Below are 21,047 nucleotides of genomic sequence, written 5' to 3' on the forward strand. Positions count from 1 at the left end.
GACCTTCATCTCTTCTTGTATCATAGTTTTTATTATAAGTGTTTGTTCTCAAATTTTCACCTTCCTTATAATAATTTCGATTGGTATTTTGAATGGTTTCTCTTTGATTATCTCTATTTTTAAAATTATAAGACTCTCCTCTCTTTTTATTCTCATTGGAAGAGTGAGATCTTCTCAATTTATTATCTCTAGTTTCTGTATTTAGTTCTTCTATATCAGCAGATGAATCATTAGTATCTATTTGTAGTTTTTTTTCTTTTTTCTTACTGAATAATGATTTATTATTATTTTTTTGTACAGTAATTTCCTGATCTGTGTCTATTACTTGTTCATATTGGTAATCTTCCTGGTCTCTATAAAATTTATTCCATTTGATATTTAGTAAATCTTTATTAAGTTCTTCTAAATTATGAATAACCTCTTTCTGTTTTTCTTGTAAATTGCTCTGATTTTTCTTTGTTTCCAAATATAGTTTGTGTTTGAAAATTTCTTCATTAATTTCTTTTATAGCCCTCTCTCTGGATCTGATAATGATTTTAATCAAGTCCAGAGATGCTTTTTCTAAAACATCAAACCATTCAATTTTTAATGGTGTCTTCAATTCAAAGGTACAATCCTTTTTTAATCTTAATCCTCTCGGCACCATTCCAGTTTTAATATATTTTTCCATAAATTTTAGCTCAGTCTTAATTTTCAATTCTTTAACAAGTAATTTTTCAAGACTTTCAAGAGTCAAAGTTTTATCTATATTAGAATTAATTATTTCAGACGAGGTAAGTTCATTATTATCAATAGAATTATCAATTGCTGATAATAGATTATCTCTTATTTGGAAAATCTCCATAGTTCTTTTATGTAAACTAATTTATTAATCTTTTACTAGTAGTCTAATTTGAAAGTGAGAAAATGTGAGATAAGTGCTTCGTTGAATTGCTAAATAATATCTAAAGGATATTCAAAAAACTTCTGTGTTACTTAAAATAGTGTTGTGATATAATCTATTGTAAATGAATAAATAAAAGTGATTGTGAATGTGTTATATTATAATGTGAAAACAGTTGATAACACTTGTGAGATATTAGTGTGAAACCAAGAAACAAGGGGTGTGTATCAAACTGTTTGTGAGACAGACTGGCCTACCTCTAGGTTTGCAAAAAATCTCACAAATTTGCAACCATGGATGCTAGACAGGACAACAGGAAGAGTTAGAGGTGGCGCCTACGGCTAGCTGTCTTAAAATGAATGAAAAAGTAAATAATTTTATAAGATCAATAGTGTAAATCAACGTTATAATATTAAAAAAGTGTTTTGTGAAAAAATTGTACCATACAAAAATATTTAAAAGAGTGAATAAATAAAATATTTTATTGAAAAGAAATATATTGAAACACAATAATGATGGTAAATAATGTATTCAATATAATAAAAATGTATTGAACCCAACAATTACTGGATGCGTGACTTAGTTGCTGGATTCTATAGTATGGATGTAAATTTACTAGATGCTGGTTGAGAATCCAATGAGCGGAATATACTTAAAAAAAAATATCAATAGACACTTAAAAAGGCTCAAAAAAAGAATTTTTTTTTTTAATTATAGTAAAAATTCAAAAAGTTCAGAAAAAGTGAACAAAAGAAAAAGACAAGAAAAAATATATATGAAAAAATAAAAAAATATATATGAAAAAATAAAAAAATATATAAAAAAACAATGTTTCTATTTATGTTTAAAAATGCTGCAGCAAAAAAAGGGGGTAATAAAAGCTGACACTTGAAAATATGTGTACAATCAACTTCTTTGGAAAAAGACTGTGTTCCTGGATATATATATAAAGTCTCTAGGTTCCCACGTAGATCTTTTAATCTTCACAACAATCCTAGAAGTTATATATCGTCTCCTGGAGAGTTAACCCCTTAATGACCGAGGACGTGCAGGGTACGTCCTCAAAAAAAAGGCAGTTAACGCCTGAGGACGTACCCTGCACGTCCTCGGTGTGGAAAGCAGCTGGAAGCGATCCTGCTCGCTTCCAGCTGCTTTCCGGTTATTGCAGTGATGCCTCGATATGGAGGCATCCTGCAATAACCATACATGGCCATCCGATGCAGAGAGAGCCACTCTGTGGCCCTCTCTGCACCGGACATCGATGGCCGGTATCGTTGGTGGGTGGGAGCCGAATTGGGAGGCGGGTGGGCGGCCATCGGTGTTGCGCGTGACGTCACGGGGGGCGGGATCGGGATCGTGATCGTCGGGGGCGCGCACGGGCGGGCGCGCGCGCGTGCACGGGGGGTGGCGGGCGGGCGCGTGCACGGGGCGGAAGCGGGTGGGAACCGCTACACTACAGAAAAGTAGAAAAGGAAAAGTAAAAAAATAAATAAATAAACTTTTTTTAAAAAACATCTAAGGGATCTGGAAGGGGTGGGGGGTTGGTCTTGGGGGGGGGGGAAAGCTACACTACAGAAAAGGGACATATTTTATTAAAAAAAAAGCATTTTTTTTCACTAAACTGGGTACTGGCAGACAGCTGCCAGTACCCAAGATGGCGCACATTAAGTCAGAGGGGGAGGGTTAGAGAGCTATTTAGTGGGGGATCAGTGAGGTTGGGGGCTAAGGGGGATCCCTACACAGAAGCATATGTAAATATGCTAACAAAAAATGCACAAAAAAGCCCAAATATACCTTTTATTTTAGTACTGGCAGAGTTTCTGCCAGTACTTAAGATGGCGGGGACATTTGTGGGGTAGGGGAGGGAAGAGAGATGTTTGGGAGGGATCAGGGGGTCTGATGTTTCAGGTGGGAGGCTGATCTTTACACTAAAGCTAAAATTAACCCTGCAAGCTCCCTACAAGCTACCTAATTAACCCCTTCACTGCTAGCCATAATACACGTGTGATGCGCAGCGCCATTTAGCAGCATTCTAATTACCAAAAAGCAACTCCAAAGTCATATATGTCTGCTATTTCTGAACAAAGGGGATCCCAGAGAAGCATTTACAACCATTTGTGCCATAATTGCACAAGCTGTTTGTAAATTATTTCAGTGAGAAACCTAAAATTGTGAAAAATTTTACGTTTTTTTTAATTTGATCGCATTTGGCGGTGAAATGGTGGCATGAAATATACCAAAATGGGCCTAGATCAATACTTGGGGTTGTCTACTACACTACACTAAAGCTAAAATTACCCCAAAAAGCTCCTTACATGCTCCCTAATTAACCCCTTCACTGCTGGGCATAATACACGTGTGGTGCGCAGTGGCATTTAGCGGCCTTCTAATTACCAAAAAGCAATGCCAAAGCCATATATGTCTGCTATTTCTGAACAAAGGGGATCCCAGAGAAGAATTTACAACCATTTATGCCATAATTGCACAAGCTGTTAGTAAATAATTTCAGTGAGAAACTGAAAGTTTGTGAAAAAATTTGTGAAAAAGTGAACAATTTTTTGTATTTGATCGCATTTGGCGGTGAAATGGTGGCATGAAATATACCAAAATGGGCCTAGATCAATAATTTGGGATGTCTTCTAAAAAAAAATATATACATGTCAATGGATATTCAGGGATTCCTGAAAGATATTAGTGTTCTAATGTAACTAGCGCTAATTTTGAAAAATAATGGTTTGGAAATAGCAAAGTGCTACTTGTATTTATGGCCCTATAAGTTACAAAAAAAGCAAAGAAGATGTAAACATTGGGTATTTCTAAACTCAGGACAAAATTTAGAAACAATTTAGCATGGGTGTTTTTTGGTGGTTGTAGATGTGTAACAGATTTTGGGGTTCAAAGTTAGAAAAAGTGTGTTTTTTTCCATTTTTCCTCATATTTTATAATTTTTTTTTATAGTAAATGATAAGATATGATGAAAATAATGGTATTTTTAGAAAGTCCATTTAATGGCGAGAAAAACGGTATATAATATGTGTGGGTACAGTAAATGAGTAAGAGGAAAATTTCAGCTAAACACAAACACCGCAGAAATGTAAAAATAGCCTTGGTCCCAAACGGACAGAAAATGGAAAAGTGCTCTGGTCACTAAGGGGTTAATGACAGTCTATAATGTTGCTATTGTTGCACTGTAGCCATAGAGACTTGTTATCCGACAATTCTGATAGTATGTATCAATTTCAATGCTAGTATTGAAAGTAAGGTATATATGAATCTTCTTCTATAACAATGTTGCAAATTCTTGCTAGAGTGCAGTTCCTTTAAAAGCAGAGCAACCAATGTTGTTTCAAAGGGGCTCACTTACAGTTTTAAGGTAAATCTCTTGACATATATTTTTATGTGTTGCGTAAAATCTTTTCATATGGGACAAGAATTCTTTCTACAATCTTGTGTATGCTATATTATCTTCATAGACATACAAATGAAAAGAATCTCTTACCCGATCCTACAATAGTTCTGTTTGCAACGATGCCAATAATAGTGTGTAGTGGCGTTTTTCTCCAGACCGGAAGTAGCTGTGTAACGAAGGATCCGATCCTCAAATACCTTCCTTTGTGTCGGTAAATAGGTGAAAGAAATCTTTTCGGCGATCTGCCAAGAAGCTCCTATCGTCCAGTGAGTTGAAGAATTTTCACTTTAGGCGGACGGTTTTGGGAGCAAGGAAAACTATAACTGGCCAGTTATTCGAAGAGTAAATGCTGGAGCTGGTTATCTTCTACGCGTTTCGGCTTTTAAGACACAAGCCTTTATCAAGTATACCAGATCCAGCTTCTCCCAGGTATTTAAAGGGTTTCCTGTTAACCCTTCATTGGCTGGAACAAAATTTTGTTAACGTGTGCAAGTTACCTTGTAGTTATTGAAGAAGGTCATCACTTAATATTGCTATTGTTATCCTTTAATCCATTGTGTATTTTACAATCATATATACCTTAGACGCATGTTAGTGATATTTTATTATACTTTATGAAGAAGATTGAACTTTCATAATAAAAAATCGATATTTTTTCAAAAAACGGGCTTGAAAGAATGAGGTTATAAAAAATGAAAAATGTAAAGAAATATATATATTATATTATTATAAATATATTTTACTCCCAGATAACCTAAGAGAAATAATAAATTAAACATGAAAAAATATCAAATTTTTTTTTTATTGAAAAATATATAAAAATAAAAATAAAAATGAATATATATATTTAAAAAAATGAATATATATATATATATATATATATATATAAAACGTATATATATATATATATATATATATATATATATATATAAAATATATAATGAGCCTGTGTCTAATAATGTTGAGCCAGTGTCTAAAGATATTGAGCCATCACATGTCCAATGAGATAAATTAATCAATAATAAGCATGTAACATTCAACTCTATATTAAATTACTAGTATGCTCATCAATGGTTTGGGAGAGCATCCCAGCCTGTCAGTCATTAATCGGGATATACCATTCATCTCTATGCTCCATTATTATACCAGTTAACTAATGATTAAAGAGAGCATCTGGATATATAGTAAGAGCCTCAATGTGTCAGAGATTAACCCACATGATATACATGATGAAAAAAGGTACTAAAAGAAGATTAACCATTATTTTTTCAAAATTTGATATATATGATAAGGAAAAAATTCTAATATATAGAGTTAATATATATGACTCATAATGACTATAAATTTTTTAAAATATCATAATTCCGTTTATGGAGAATACCCTCTGTTCTAACTAAAGTACATGGGTTTTAGAAATTGAGATTATAAACATCTATAGCACGTGTGTCAAACACAAGGCCCGCGGGCCGAAACCGGCCCGCCAGACCTCGTCATGTGGCCCGTGTAGCGGCCGCCAGCCTTCACCTTTTATTCTCGCTTTTTTTTTTTTTTACACAAGAAAGCCGCCTCTTCAGCGCATGCATGGCAGCCTACAAGCCAGAGAACGTCTGCCCTCTAGCGGCGCCGGACGTTCTACACAGGAAACCTCCACTTTACATGCATTCAGGAAACCTCCACTTCTTTTTATATTGAGCGCATGCCATCCTGTGATGTGACTGATCCAACGGCTGCCTGAACCCTTCTCTCCTGTACTGTAAGTACATATGATGTATGTGGGGGGGGGGCCTGCTTATTAGGGGGGTCTGCTTATTATTCTGCTTAAAAGTCTGAGCGGTAAACTTTGGATATACTGACCACTTCAGTGGTATAGGGACCATAAAAAGTTCCAGGATGCGACAGTCGACGACTTTTACCGTCTCCTCCCCCCTGCTTTGATGCCACAGCTCTGAGCACCTATCTATGTGAACAGATGTTTTCAGTCATGAATCTGAACAAGACCAAGCTCAGATCACGCATCACTGATGATAACCTCCATGCTGTTTTGCGGATTGCTACAGCACAAGACCTAACGCCAGACATCGATGGACTGACCTCAGGAAAACGATGTCAGCCATCTAGTCAGAAAATTTTAAAAAAAAGTTAATGCCTTGTATTTGCCATATGTGTAATAAACATATGGCAAATAAACTGTCTGTTACCAAAAATAATTTTTCAATAAATTGTACAATTATTGTACATTTGAATATCTACTTGCCATTATTCTGACTATGTTTCTGCTTTCAGAGCTAGTTATTACTTACATTATTACAAAAAACAGTAATAATTGAATGCAGTGACAATAATTTATGATAATAAAGAGTGGACACATAGTCCTACAGATACAACCGGCCCTTTGAGGGTGACCAAACTGCTGATGCGGCCCCCGATGAATTTGAGTTTGACACCCCTGATCTATAGGAATTTATATAAGAAAATTTAGATCTAGTTCATTATTGAGGCCATTGGGGTGTAATGTCCCGAAGTTATAGATGAATTCTGCTTCTTGTTTCTGAAGTTTCTTCCCCATATTTCCTCTTCTCCCATCTGGTAATATTTTCCTAATGCCCCAGAACTTGAAATCCTCTAGTCTACCTTGATGTATTTCTTTGAAGTGCTTATAGAGGATAGTATCAACTTTTCAATAGCCAGTATATGCTCTCTTATGCGGTCTTTGAGTTGTCTACTCGTTTGACCAAAGTATTTTAAATTGCACTGGCATTGGATCAGATATATGACATTAATATCTGTACATCTAATTATGTCAGAAATTTTAATCTCTCTCCCTGTTTTGTCAGATTTGATGTTTTTTAGTTTAGTGCTATATTTGCAAGATTTACAACCATGACAGGGGTAAAAACCTTCAATTTTTTCTCCCTTCTGATCCAGTATCCCTCTATCAAACATTCTTTTATTTCTAGTGTTTTTAATTTCACTAGGGACTAATATAGATTTCAAGTTTTTAGTTTTTTTATAAATACATTTTGGCTGTTTGTGTAATGTTTGGCCCAAAATAGGATCTTTTAATAGAAGATGCCAGTGTTTTTTAATTATATTTTGAAAGAGTTTGTATTGTGTGGAATATGTTGTTATAATTGGAATTCCCATATCAAACTTTTTATCAATATCTTTATTCTTTTCTGATAATAAATCTTCTCTGTTTGTACTTTTCACATCTTCTGCGATTAATTCAATTCTTTTCCTATCATAACCTTTTTGTTCAAATCTCTCTATTAGAGTTTTTGATTGTTTTTCATAGTCCTGTATATCAGTACAATTTTTCCTTAGACGTAACAACTGGCCTTTAGGGATGTTTTTTTCCAATTAATATGATGACAACTGCTAGAGTCAATATAATTATTGGAGTCTATTTTTTTTAAAAAAAGTACATGTCCTTATTTCGTTATTAATTACTTCTATTTCAACATCTAAGAAGTTAATTTTAAATGTACTACACTCATGTGTGAATGAGAGTCCATAGGTTTTTGTATTAAGATCTTTAATGAATAGATTTAAGAGCTCAAAGTCCCCCTTCCAGATGAAAAACATATCATCGATAAAGCGTCTGTAGAGCACAAGGTTCGCACCCCATGGTGAATATTGAAGATGGTTCTGTTCAAATATTCCCATGAATAAGTTGGCATAACTGGGTGCGAACCTTGTGCCCATCGCTGTCCCTTTGATTTGAAGGTAATACGTATCCTCAAATTTAAAATAATTGTTTGTAAGAATGAATTCAATACATTCTATTAGAAACTTGCCCTGTATGTCTGTCATATTCTCATCTCTATCAAGATATGTTTTGACCACCTGTGTTCCCAACCTATGATCAATATTAGTATACAATGAACTAACATCGCAGGTTACCAGTATATGATCTTATTCCCATTTATGATGTTTAATAATATTTAAGAAATGTGTCGAATCAGAGAGGTATGAGGGAAGGTTTTTAACATAATTCTGTAAGAAGATATCTATGTATTGAGACAAGTTTGAAGTTATGGATTCAATTCCCAATATGATCGGGCGACCTGGAGGTTTATTAAGGTTTTTATGTATCTTGGGTAGAAAATAAAGAATTGGGGTTCTAAAGTCTGTAACGGAAAGATATTTAAATTCTGGATGCGTGACTTAGTTGCTGGGTTCTATAGTATGGATGTAAATTTACTAGATGCTGGTTGAGAATCCAATGAGCGGAATATACTTCAAAAAAAATATCAATAGACACTTAAAAAGGCTCAAAAAAAGATTTTTTTTTTAATTATAGTAAAAATTCAAAAAGTTCAGAAAAAGTGAACAAAAGAAAAAGACAAGAAAAAATATATAAAAAATGAAAAAATATATATGAAAAAATAAAAAAAATATAAAAAAACAATGTTTCTATTTACGTTTAAAAATGCTGCAGCAAAAAAAGGGGGTAATAAAAGCTGACACTTGAAAATATGTGTACAATCAACTTCTTTGGAAAAAGACTGTGTTCCTGGATATATATATAAAGTCTCTAGGTTCCCACGTAGATCTTTTAATCTTCACAACAATCCTAGAAGTTATATATCGTCTCCTGGAGAGTTAATGACAGTCTATAATGTTGCTATTGTTGCACTGTAGCCATAGAGACTTGTTATCCGACAATTCTGATAGTATGTATCAATTTCAATGCTAGTATTGAAAGTAAGGTATATATGAATCTTCTTCTATAACAATGTTGCAAATTCTTGCTAGAGTGCAGTTCCTTTAAAAGCAGAGCAACCAATGTTGTTTCAAAGGGGCTCACTTACAGTTTTAAGGTAAATCTCTTGACATATATTTTTATGTGTTGCGTAAAATCTTTTCATATGGGACAAGAATTCTTTCTACAATCTTGTGTATGTTATATTATCTTCATAGACATACAAATGAAAAGAATCTCTTACCCGATCCTACAATAGTTCTGTTTGCAACGATGCCAATAATAGTGTGTAGTGGCGTTTTTCTCCAGACCGGAAGTAGCTGTGTAACGAAGGATCCGATCCTCAAATACCTTCCTTTGTGTCGGTAAATAGGTGAAAGAAATCTTTTCGGCGATCTGCCAAGAAGCTCCTATCGTCCAGTGAGTTGAAGAATTTTCACTTTAGGCGGACGGTTTTGGGAGCAAGGAAAACTATAACTGGCCAGTTATTCGAAGAGTAAATGCTGGAGCTGGTTATCTTCTACGCGTTTCGGCTTTTAAGACACAAGCCTTTATCAAGTATACCAGATCCAGCTTCTCCCAGGTATTTAAAGGGTTTCCTGTTAACCCTTCATTGGCTGGAACAAAATTTTGTTAACGTGTGCAAGTTACCTTGTAGTTATTGAAGAAGGTCATCACTTAATATTGCTATTGTTATCCTTTAATCCATTGTGTATTTTACAATCATATATACCTTAGACGCATGTTAGTGATATTTTATTATACTTTATGAAGAAGATTGAACTTTCATAATAAAAAATTGATATTTTTTCAAAAAACGGGCTTGAAAGAATGAGGTTATAAAAAATGAAAAATGTAAAGAAATATATATATTATATTATTATAAATATATTTTTCTCCCAGATAACCTAAGAGAAATAATAAATTAAACATGAAAAAATATCAAAAATTTTTTTATTGAAAAATATATAAAAATAAAAATAAAAATGAATATATATATTTAAAAAAATGAATATATATATATATATATATATATATATATATATATATATAAAACGTATATATATATATATATATAAAATATATAATGAGCCTGTGTCTAATAATGTTGAGCCAGTGTCTAAAGATATTGAGCCATCACATGTCCAATGAGATAAATTAATCACTAATAAGCATGTAACATTCAACTCTATATTAAATTACTAGTATGCTCATCAATGGTTTGGGAGAGCATCCCAGCCTGTCAGTCATTAATCGGCATATACCATTCATCTCTATGCTCCATTATTATACCAGTTAACCAATGATTAAAGAGAGCATCTGGATATATAGTAAGAGCCTCAATGTGTCAGAGATTAACCCACATGATATACATGATGAAAGAAAGGTACTAAAAGAAGATTAACCATTATTTTTTCAAAATTTGATATATATGATAAGGAAAAAATTCTAATATATAGAGTTAATATATATGACTCATAATGACTATAATTTTTTTAAAATATCATAATTCCGTTTATGGAGAATACCCTCTGTTCTAACTAAAGTACATGGGTTTTAGAAATTGAGATTATAATCATCTATAGGAATTTATATAAGAAAATTTAGATCTAGTTCATTATTGAGGCCATTGGGGTGTAATGTCCCGAAGTTATAGATGAATTCTTCTTCTTGTTTCTGAAGTTTCTTCCCCATATTTCCTCTGGTAATATTTTCCTAATGCCCCAGAACTTGAAATCCTCTAGTCTACCTTGATGTATTTCTTTGAAGTGCTTATAGAGGATAGTATCAACTTTTTCACGTTCAATAGCCAGTATATGCTCTCTTATGCGGTCTTTGAGTTGTCTACTCGTTTGACCAAAGTATTTTAAATTGCACTGGCATTGGATCAGATATATGACATTAATATCTGTACATCTAATTATGTCAGAAATTTTAATCTCTCTCCCTGTTTTGTCAGATTTGATGTTTTTTAGTTTAGTGCTATATTTGCAAGATTTACAACCATGACAGGGGTAAAAACCTTCAATTTTTTCTCCCTTCTGATCCAGTATCCCTCTATCAAACATTCTTTTATTTCTAGTGTTTTTAATTTCACTAGGGGCTAATATAGATTTCAAGTTTTTAGTTTTTTTATAAATACATTTTGGCTGTTTGTGTAATGTTTGGCCCAAAATAGGATCTTTTAATAGAAGATGCCAGTGTTTTTTAATTATATTTTGAAAGAGTTTGTATTGTGTGGAATATGTTGTTATAATTGGAATTCCCATATCAAACTTTTTATCAATATCTTTATTCTTTTCTGATAATAAATCTTCTCTGTTTGTACTTTTCACATCTTCTGCGATTAATTCAATTCTTTTCCTATCATAACCTTTTTGTTCAAATCTCTCTATTAGAGTTTTTGATTGTTTTTCATAGTCCTGTATATCAGTACAATTTTTCCTTAGACGTAACAACTGGCCTTTAGGGATGTTTTTTTTCCAATTAATATGATGACAACTGCTAGAGTCAATATAATTATTGGAGTCTATTTTTTTTTAAAAAGTACGTGTCCTTATTTCGTTATTAATTACTTCTATTTCAACATCTAAGAAGTTAATTTTAAATGTACTACACTCATGTGTGAATGAGAGTCCATAGGTTTTTGTATTAAGATCTTTAATGAATAGATTTAAGAGCTCAAAGTCCCCCTTCCAGATGAAAAACATATCATCGATAAAGCGTCTGTAGAGCACAAGGTTCGCACCCCATGGTGAATATTGAAGATGGTTCTGTTCAAATATTCCCATGAATAAGTTGGCATAACTGGGTGCGAACCTTGTGCCCATCGCTGTCCCTTTGATTTGAAGGTAATACGTATCCTCAAATTTAAAATAATTGTTTGTAAAATACATCAATACATTCTATTAGAATGTGTCGAATCAGAGAGGTATGAGGGAAGGTTTTTAACATAATTCTGTAAGAAGATATCTATGTATTGAGACAAGTTTGAAGTTATGGATTCAATTCCCGATATGATCGGGCGACCTGGAGGTTTATTAAGGTTTTTATGTATCTTGGGTAGAAAATAAAGAATTGGGGTTCTAAAGTCTGTAACGGAAACATATTTAAATTCTGTTTCAGTGAGTAAATTAGCCTCTTTAGCCTTTTCCAACAATTTAGTCAATTCGTTCTGATATTTATTTCCCGGGTCATCCCTAAGTTTTTTATATGTTGTAATATCTGATAGCAGTCTATTTGCTTCTTCAATATAGTATGCATGATTCATGATTACAACTCCTCCCCCCTTATCCGCTTGTTTAATTACTATATCTTTTCTCATTTGCAAATCTTTCAGAACTTTCTTTTCTCTCACAGATAGATTCCAATTTATATTCTTATTTTCATTTATATTTAATTTATCCAAATCTTCTCTTACCAATTTTTCAAAAGACTGTACAAAGTTTCCTATTTCCTGTGTAGGAAAAAAGGTCGATTTGGGTTTTAATTCTGTATGTTGGTAGCTATGATTAACTGTATTTGTATTAGAAACTGGATGTTTAATGAAGTATTTTTTCAAGGTTAATTTTCTGATAAATTGATTAACGTTGATGAGGTGTTCGAATTTATTGAGCTTAGATTTGGGGGCAAATGATAATCCTTTTTTCAAAATGTACAATCTTTTCCTTTACTGTAGGGCTGAGGCAAGATTTGTTTCTGTACAGGGCACCTAGTTTTGGATAAAGTTTAGAGGCAAGTTTTTCTATGTGGAGTCCAAAAGATAGATTGGGGTCTAACAACATACCTAAGTATTTAAAAGAGTGGACTGCGGTCAGAGTGCAATTGGATTTTGTTTTGATGCGAAGATGGGAATTTTGTAATTTTTGTATTTTAGGTCCCGTTCCAAAGATCATTGTGACCGTTTTGTCAGTGTTTAGGAAGAGTTTGTTTTTCGAGATCCACTTCTCTACTTCTGTGAACTGGTCTTGGAGCACTGCTTCAAGCTGCAGCAGATCAGATTTGTTTGCATAGATTACCGTGTCGTCTGCGTACATGTGTACAGTTGAGGATTTGCAGACATTAGGCAAATCATTTATAAATAATGTGAATAGTAGGGGGCCGAGAATGGAACCTTGGGGAACACCACACGTGACTGGGAGAGGGAGGGAGTCACTGTTAGAGACAGAGACATATTGTGATCGATCCGATACATATGATTTAAACCAGGTTAACGGGCGATCAGTAGTAGTAGGTCATGGTCCACTGTGTCAAAAGCCTTTGCAAAATCAAGGAAAATAGCTCCAGTTAGGTCTCCTTGTTCCATGCCAGTTTGGATGTCGTTGCAAACTTTTAGGAGGGCAGTTGTAGTGCAGTGATTCGGTCTAAAACCTGATTGATCAGGGGTCAGATAGTTAGAAAGTTGATAATACTCGCATAATTGCGTATGGATGCATTTTTCTAAGATTTTTGACAATACAGGGAGCAATGATATAGGACTATAGTTAGAAACCAAGGTTAACTCCCCACTTTTATGAATAGGCACTACTCTTGCAGTTAACTATCTTCCTTTAACTACCTGATGCACAGAGCAGTGTCAGCTGTAAATGTGGGTCTGTGAATGTTCTTAAAGACTTGTTGTAAGTATACTTTAAGTCAGCTGGGGGGAAAGATAAATTAGTGTTAGATTGGTCTGCAAAAAAAGTTAAGGGAGGGTGCTAGGGGTCATACAGGCAAAAAATCACAGGGAAAGATCACAAATTAAAAAGATAAGAGCGGTATCCATTGAGGAAAATAAAACCATTTAACAAGCAAGATATATGGTCCATCAATGTGCTCCAGTATGCATTTAAAATACAGAATACAAATAATAGCCAATACATATTACAACATACACATTATTAGAAAACAGGGATGAAATATAATAAGATGACTATCTTCCTTTAACTACCTGATGCAGAGAGCAGTGTCAGCTGTAAATGTGGGTCTGTGAATGTTCTTAAAGACTTGTTGTAAGTATACTTTAAGTCAGCTTATGCAGAGAGCAGTGTCAGCTGTAAATGTGGGTCTGTGAATGTTCTTAAAGACTTGTTGTAAGTATACTTTACAACATTAGCAGAGATTATATCTCCAGCTGTAGTATGTAAAAGTTGTCATGATAAGCTTTTACATGCTTTTATATATTTGAAGTGAAGCGCTGACCTTTACCTAAAACAAGCCACTCTATGTTAACTATCTCCTTCCTAGATAGTTATACTGGGTCAAGCATACAATTACGGTGTTTAGAGGGTGCTTAAAGCGTTTAGGTTCACACTCTATTTGGGAAGTAATTTAAGATTACATTTATACTGTCCTCTGTTTTCGTTGGTAACCTTAAAATATGTATTTTTACACCTTTAAAACAACCTGTAAATTATACACAACAAAAGACAAATGGTTTTCAATAAATAATTTGATCTTGTATACAGATTTTTCCTCTATGAAAGGATACAAAAAGAGATTCTATATACCTTTAAAATAAAATTCCCTACACAATGTCATCTAGATCAAAATTGGCTGTAGCACATGGTTAAACTAACATTTTCAGTCATATAAAATTCATAAAAATAGCTACAATAAGTATTGCATACTTTGATACAATTAATACAATTATTATAAATAATCTTAATTTACTTCCCAAATATAGTGTGAACCTAAACGCTTTAAGCGCCCTCTAAACAACGCAATTGTAAGCTTTTACATGCAGAGAATGTATCCATCAGTACTAGTACAATGCCTGTTGTTCCTTCAACATCTAATGTACATGATATCCCTGTGAATATAAAAGATTTTATTGCTGATGCAATTCAGAAGGCTTTGTCTGCTATTCCGCCTTCTAATTAAACGTAAAAGGTCTTTTAAAACTTCTCATAAAGTTGATGAATTTTCAATTTACCGACAACATGCTGAATTATCCTCCTCTGATGAGGATCTATCAGATATTGACACTGACAAATCTACTTATCTCTATAAGATGAAGTATATACGTTCCTTGTTAAAAGAGGTGGTGTTTACTTTGGATATTGAGGAATCTAGTCCTCTTGATACTAAAACTAGTAAACGTTTAAATTCTGTTTATAAACATCCTGTGGTTACTTTAGAGATTTTTCCAGTTCCTGATGCTATTTCTGATATGATTTCAAAGGAATGGGATAGGCCTGGTACTTCTTTTATTCCTTCTTCTAGGTTTAAAAAGTTGTATCCTTTGCCTGCAGCTAGATTGGAGTTCTGGGAAAAAATCCCCAAAGTTTATGGGGCTATTTCTACTCTTGCCAAACATACTATTATTTCTATGGAAGATAGTACTTCTTTTAAGGATCCTTTAGATAGGAAACTTAAATCTTATCTAAAGAAAGTTTTATTTATTTTCTAGCTATATTCTTAGGCCTGCTATATCTATGGCTGATGTTGCAGCTGCATCAACTTTTTGGTTGGAAAGCTAAGCGCAACAGGAAACAGATCCTGATTTGTCTAGCATTGTTCGCTTGCTTCAACATGCTAATCATTTTATCTGTGATGCTATTTTTGATATCATCAAAATTGATGTTAAATCTATGTCTTTAGCTATTTTAGCTAGAAGAACTTTGTGGCTCAAATATTGGAATGCTTGTGAAAAAGCCCCTTTTCTAATATTGGGTCAGTGACTAAAATCAGTGTCAGGCTTTTCCTTATAATCCATTTAAATTATTTAAAGAATGATACTTACACCAGTCTTATAAAAGAATGAATTTATTAAATTACAGATCTATACATGAGTGGTGAGAGAAGCGTCTAACATACAAAGCTCTATTCATCTAACCTGTCTACACTATAGACTAATGCCTGTGGGTGGGTGCATGTGAAGAAAGCTGAAGTCTGTCTATTACCTGTTGGTGTTATGTGTCCTTCCTTTTTCCTCTCTTTCAAGCTGCTTCTCAAAACATATTTATAGCCAAACAGCCACACCATGAAGACAGTCCCAGCCAATCAAATCCATTCATCTTCTGGTTTATAACAATTCATCTGTTGAGTTAACTGCCTGTAGATGTCGCTGTGGTCCAAGAAATGAGTTTTCCTAATGCCATCTGACCTTATCTTAGTCCCTTTGAAGATTTATGACGCCATTGTCCTGTCCTGTGTCCTTTTGAAGCTTTATAAAATTTGATTTTCTGTCCTCAGGAAGGAGAACAGGTCTCACCTGTCTTATCTACATTGGTAGCCTTTGATCCTTCTGTACAGGCCTTGGGGTCGAGTTACTTGATATCTCTTGGAAACTAGTTTATTCAAAAGGGTTAAACTTTCCTTACTATAGCAAAATGTGATTTTCCAGTTATACAGTTATTACATATAATTTCCAGTTATACAGTTATTGTGAGGATTCCACTCCATGTTTTGCATATCTCCTTCCATTTCCACATCACATGGTTTTACTTTTCCCTTTACTTAAGGGATCACCTGACATTAAACAGGTGCTTAGTTATTGCAGATAGTACTGTTTCACAGTTTATTTGTTTGTTCCTGCTACTTGGAAATTAAGCCTTCATTTCAGACTCCTTTCTTGATCCTTCCTAATTGGATTCATTGCACTTCTGCTACCTGTTTGCAAATGGACATCATTGCTTTGCAAAATTACAAGCTTCATTTATTTCTACTGAAGTACTGAACTAAACCTGTCAGCCTGCCTGGAGTTCAAGCTGTGTGCATTCCCTGCTGCATTAAACTTTGTGCTCCTTTCAACTTACTTGCTTATTCACAAGACCTGCTCCGGTGTGCTATTTAAAGAGACAGTACAACTAGAAACATCAAGCTGCTCTCTCTCTTCTTTTTTGTACAAACAACCACTCCTGCATAATCTCTCAATTTATTGCAGGCAGGTATATAAAGGAAGTTTAGTGTTGCTTATTAGTGACCAGAAAAGACTTTTATAATTACTTGCAATTCTACACTGATTCCTATCTGTGAGGCAATAACAAATCTGAGAAATCAGTGTGCTTTGATTTGCTGTGCTTGCATTAACAGCAACTTACCTAAGTTTATTATATTTCACCTCAGACTGCTTGGTCTATGCTGTCATAATAGCCCAATTGTCTTGGTGATACAAATATACTTTTTTTTTCATCTGCAGTTGTGATCCTCCCAAGAGTTGAAACCTAAGTTTTCTCAAGAGTTTTACAGAATAACTAAGCCTATTGATTATGGATCCAGCAGATCTCCCAAATATTGTTTATAACCTGTCACAACGGGTGGATGAGCTCAGCCAGGGTCTGAGAGAATTAAAAGTAAAAAATGAAACACTAAGGAAAGTTATAAAGGATACAGTTACCAGCAAACCAGCTGCTGTGCAGGCTACAACTGAACCTATTATAGCACCTCCAGATTTGTTTAATGGAGATAGACATTCATATTTTCAATTTAGGAATGCCTGTGTTCTCACCTTCAATTTGAAGCCTATCACTTATCCCAATGATAACACCAAAGTGTTAACAATGATCAGTTATTTACGTGGTGAATGTTGAGAAAAAGAGAGAATGGCACTAGCACTACACTAATGTTAATACAGGGTTGCTCGAATTAGATTAGATTAATATGTGTTTGTGTACGTATATATTTATCTGTGCATATGCATATCTCTGTACACGCGTTCTAATCTGAATGTATATCAATTTTAATAGTGTGGCTTTGTGATGAGCTGGGGTGCTTGTGCACAGGAACAACTTTTAGGATTGAGTCTAGAGCCCAAAGGAAGGGATCAAGACTGAAAATAGTGCACTTGAGTAGCACTCCCGTCCCTGATTTGAGTAAAGGACAATAATGAACTCACATTCAGGACCAAAGAGTTTCTATTCAAAAAGGATTTACTTAAAACATAACTTTTATTAAACAATAACTATAAAATCAATATATGTATGTGTGTGCTTTAAAAACACATAGGAACTGGATTGTAAATATTGGCTAATCGTCAATTGGCAACCTAGTTATACTGTTATAGGGGGCACCTCTAATGGGTCCCACTTTATTTGTATATATATATATATAGGTACTTGTTTATATTTTGTATCATACGCTGGGGGTGGATTGGGGTGCTTCACAATGAGTTCACACCTAGGCGCTGTATATAGCACTTGCTGGATTTGTGGTTAGGCTAGTCAAATGTGTAATTCAGGTTTTGCGTATGGAATATCTGATATAATAGTTGTCAAATTGACTTTTTCCAGACCCTCTACTCCGGTCTGGTTTAATATATTAGACTTCAGACTCTCTGGTAATATAATAAATTATACGTTGGTTATGTCTAATAACCAACGTATAATTTATTATATTACCAGAGAGTCTGAAGTCTAATATATTAAACCAGACCGGAGTAGAGGGTCTGGAAAAAGTCAATTTGACAACTATTATATCAGATATTCCATACGCAAAACCTGAATTACACATTTGACTAGCCTAACCACAAATCCAGCAAGTGCTATATACAGCGCCTAGGTGTGAACTCATTGTGAAGCACCCCAATCCACCCCCAGCGTATGATACAAAATATAAACAAGTACCTATATATATATATATACAAATAAAGTGGGACCCATTAGAGGTGCCCCCTATAACAGTATAACTAGGTTGCCAATTGACGATTAGCCAATATTTACAATCCAGTTCCTATGTGTTTTTAAAGCACACACATACATATATTGATTTTATAGTTATTGTTTAATAAAAGTTATGTTTTAAGTAAATCCTTTTTGAATAGAAACTCTTTGGTCCTGAATGTGAGTTCATTATTGTCCTTTACTCAAATCAGGGACGGGAGTGCTACTCAAGTGCACTATTTTCAGTCTTGATCCCTTCCTTTGGGCTCTAGACTCAATCCTAAAAATTTACGTGGTGAACCCCGCATATGGGCGGATACCTTGTTTGAGTACAACAGCCCAATACTCTCCTCTCTACAGTCCTTCCTAGCTGTCATGGATCAGTTATATTCGGATTCTAACCTTCAACATACTGCTGATAATAAACTACGGAAGTTAAGACAAGGCAATCGACTGGTTGAGACCTACATCACCGAGTTTAAACAGCATGCAATTGACTCCTAATGGAATGCAGCTGCCCTGAAAAGTCAATTCAGATTAGGTCTCTCTGACCAAGTTAAAGATGAACTCCCTCGTACTGACCTCCCTGATTCCCTGGAAGCCCTTATGAGATTGGTTATGCAAATTGATAGATGACTAAGAGAGAGAAAGTCGGAACAGCATTATGCTGATTCCCCTAATAAGAAACCTATCCAACCAATCCAGGCTACCCATCATGCCCATTCATCCACCAGTAGAGGCTATGGAAATAGGTTTTATCCATGGCCCTCTCTCCTCAGAAGAAAGATTTAGACGTAAATATAAGGGCCTCTGTATGTATTGCGGTTCTGCTGCCCACTCTCTACGAGATTGTCCTTCTATTCGCAAGAACAAAAACCGTAAGTCATCTCCAAATTTGACTTCTTTAATTGTGCTTAACAAACCTATTCACTGCATTCTACCCCTCTCTCTACAGTGGGACTGCAAGCAACTGAAGAAAGAGGCCATAATTGATACAGGGGCACAGGAGAACTATATAGATACATCTATTGTTACACTTAATAATATTCCTCTCATTAAAAAACTGACTCCAGTTTTTTTTGTGTAGTGGATGGCTCTGAGATTTCCTCTGGACCTATCACACACCACACTGTTCCCATTTTAGTAACCACTCTTAATTCTCATCAAGAATATATTAGTTTTGATGTTATCACCTCACCACTCTTTCCTATAGTCCTTGGCCTGCAATGGCTTTGTTTACATGAACCGACTATCACCTGACCGGGAGTTCATTGGACATCACTTTCAATTCTGATTATTGCCAACAAACCTGTTTTCATTCGACTACTTTATTACACTTGACTGAAGAACCCATGATTCCTCAGGTTTACAAAAAGTTTACAGAAGTATTCAGTTAAAAGGAGGCAGAGACCTTACCACCCCATCGTTCCTACGATTGCCCCATTGACCTAAAACCTGGCATCACACCTCCTTTTGGCCATTTATGTCCTCTCTGTCAACCAGAGTTGAACCACCTCAAAACTTACCTCAATGAAAATTAAAAAAAAAGGTTTTATTCGTCCTTCTGTCTCACCAGCAGCTGCTGTTTTTTTCTTTGTTAGAAACAAAGATAACTCACTTCGACCCATCATAGATTTCATAGAGTTAAACAAAATAATGATGAAAAATCGCTACCCTCTACCCCTCATCCCCGAACTCATCGAGCGTCTTCAACATGCAAATATCTTCACTAAAATTGATCTAAGATGGGCTTACAATCTAATCCGTATAAGAGAGGGTGACGAGTGGCTGACTGCATTTTGAATCCGATACGGCCTCTTTGAGTATTTGGGGATGCCTTTTGGACTCACCAACGTTCCAGCCACCTTCCAGTACTTCGTGAATGATGTCTTCCACGACCTGCTTGACATCTGTGTCGTCGTGTATTTGGATGACATCCTTATATACTCAAATACCATGGAAGATCACGTGAAACATAGAAACATAGATATTGACGGCAGATAAGAGCCATAGGCCCAGCAAGTCTGCCCCACCTTACCTAACAGTATAAACTTATCTAGTTCGTAGGATAGCCCTATGCTTGTCCCATGCATTTTTAAAGTCCCCCACAGTGTTTGTTGCTACTACCTCTTGAGGAAGTTTATTCCATAAATCAATCACTCTTTCTGTAAAGAAGTGCTTCCTCAAATTACTCCTGAATCTACTACCCTTTAGCTTGAGCTCATGACCCCTTGTTCTTGAATTTTCCATTTTATGTAAAATACCCACAGCCTCAGTTTTACTAAACCCTTTAATGTACTTGAAAGTTGCTATCATATCACCTCTTTCCCTTCTCTCCTCTAAGCTATACATATTTAGGTCATTGAGCCTATCCTGGTAAGTTTTATTTTTTAGACCATGTACCATTTTGGTAGCCCTCCTTTGCACAGATTCAAGTTTGTTAATATCCTTCTGAAGATATGGCCTCCA

Source organism: Bombina bombina, chromosome 3, assembly GCF_027579735.1.
Source record: "Bombina bombina isolate aBomBom1 chromosome 3, aBomBom1.pri, whole genome shotgun sequence".
Classification (NCBI taxonomy): domain Eukaryota; kingdom Metazoa; phylum Chordata; class Amphibia; order Anura; family Bombinatoridae; genus Bombina; species Bombina bombina.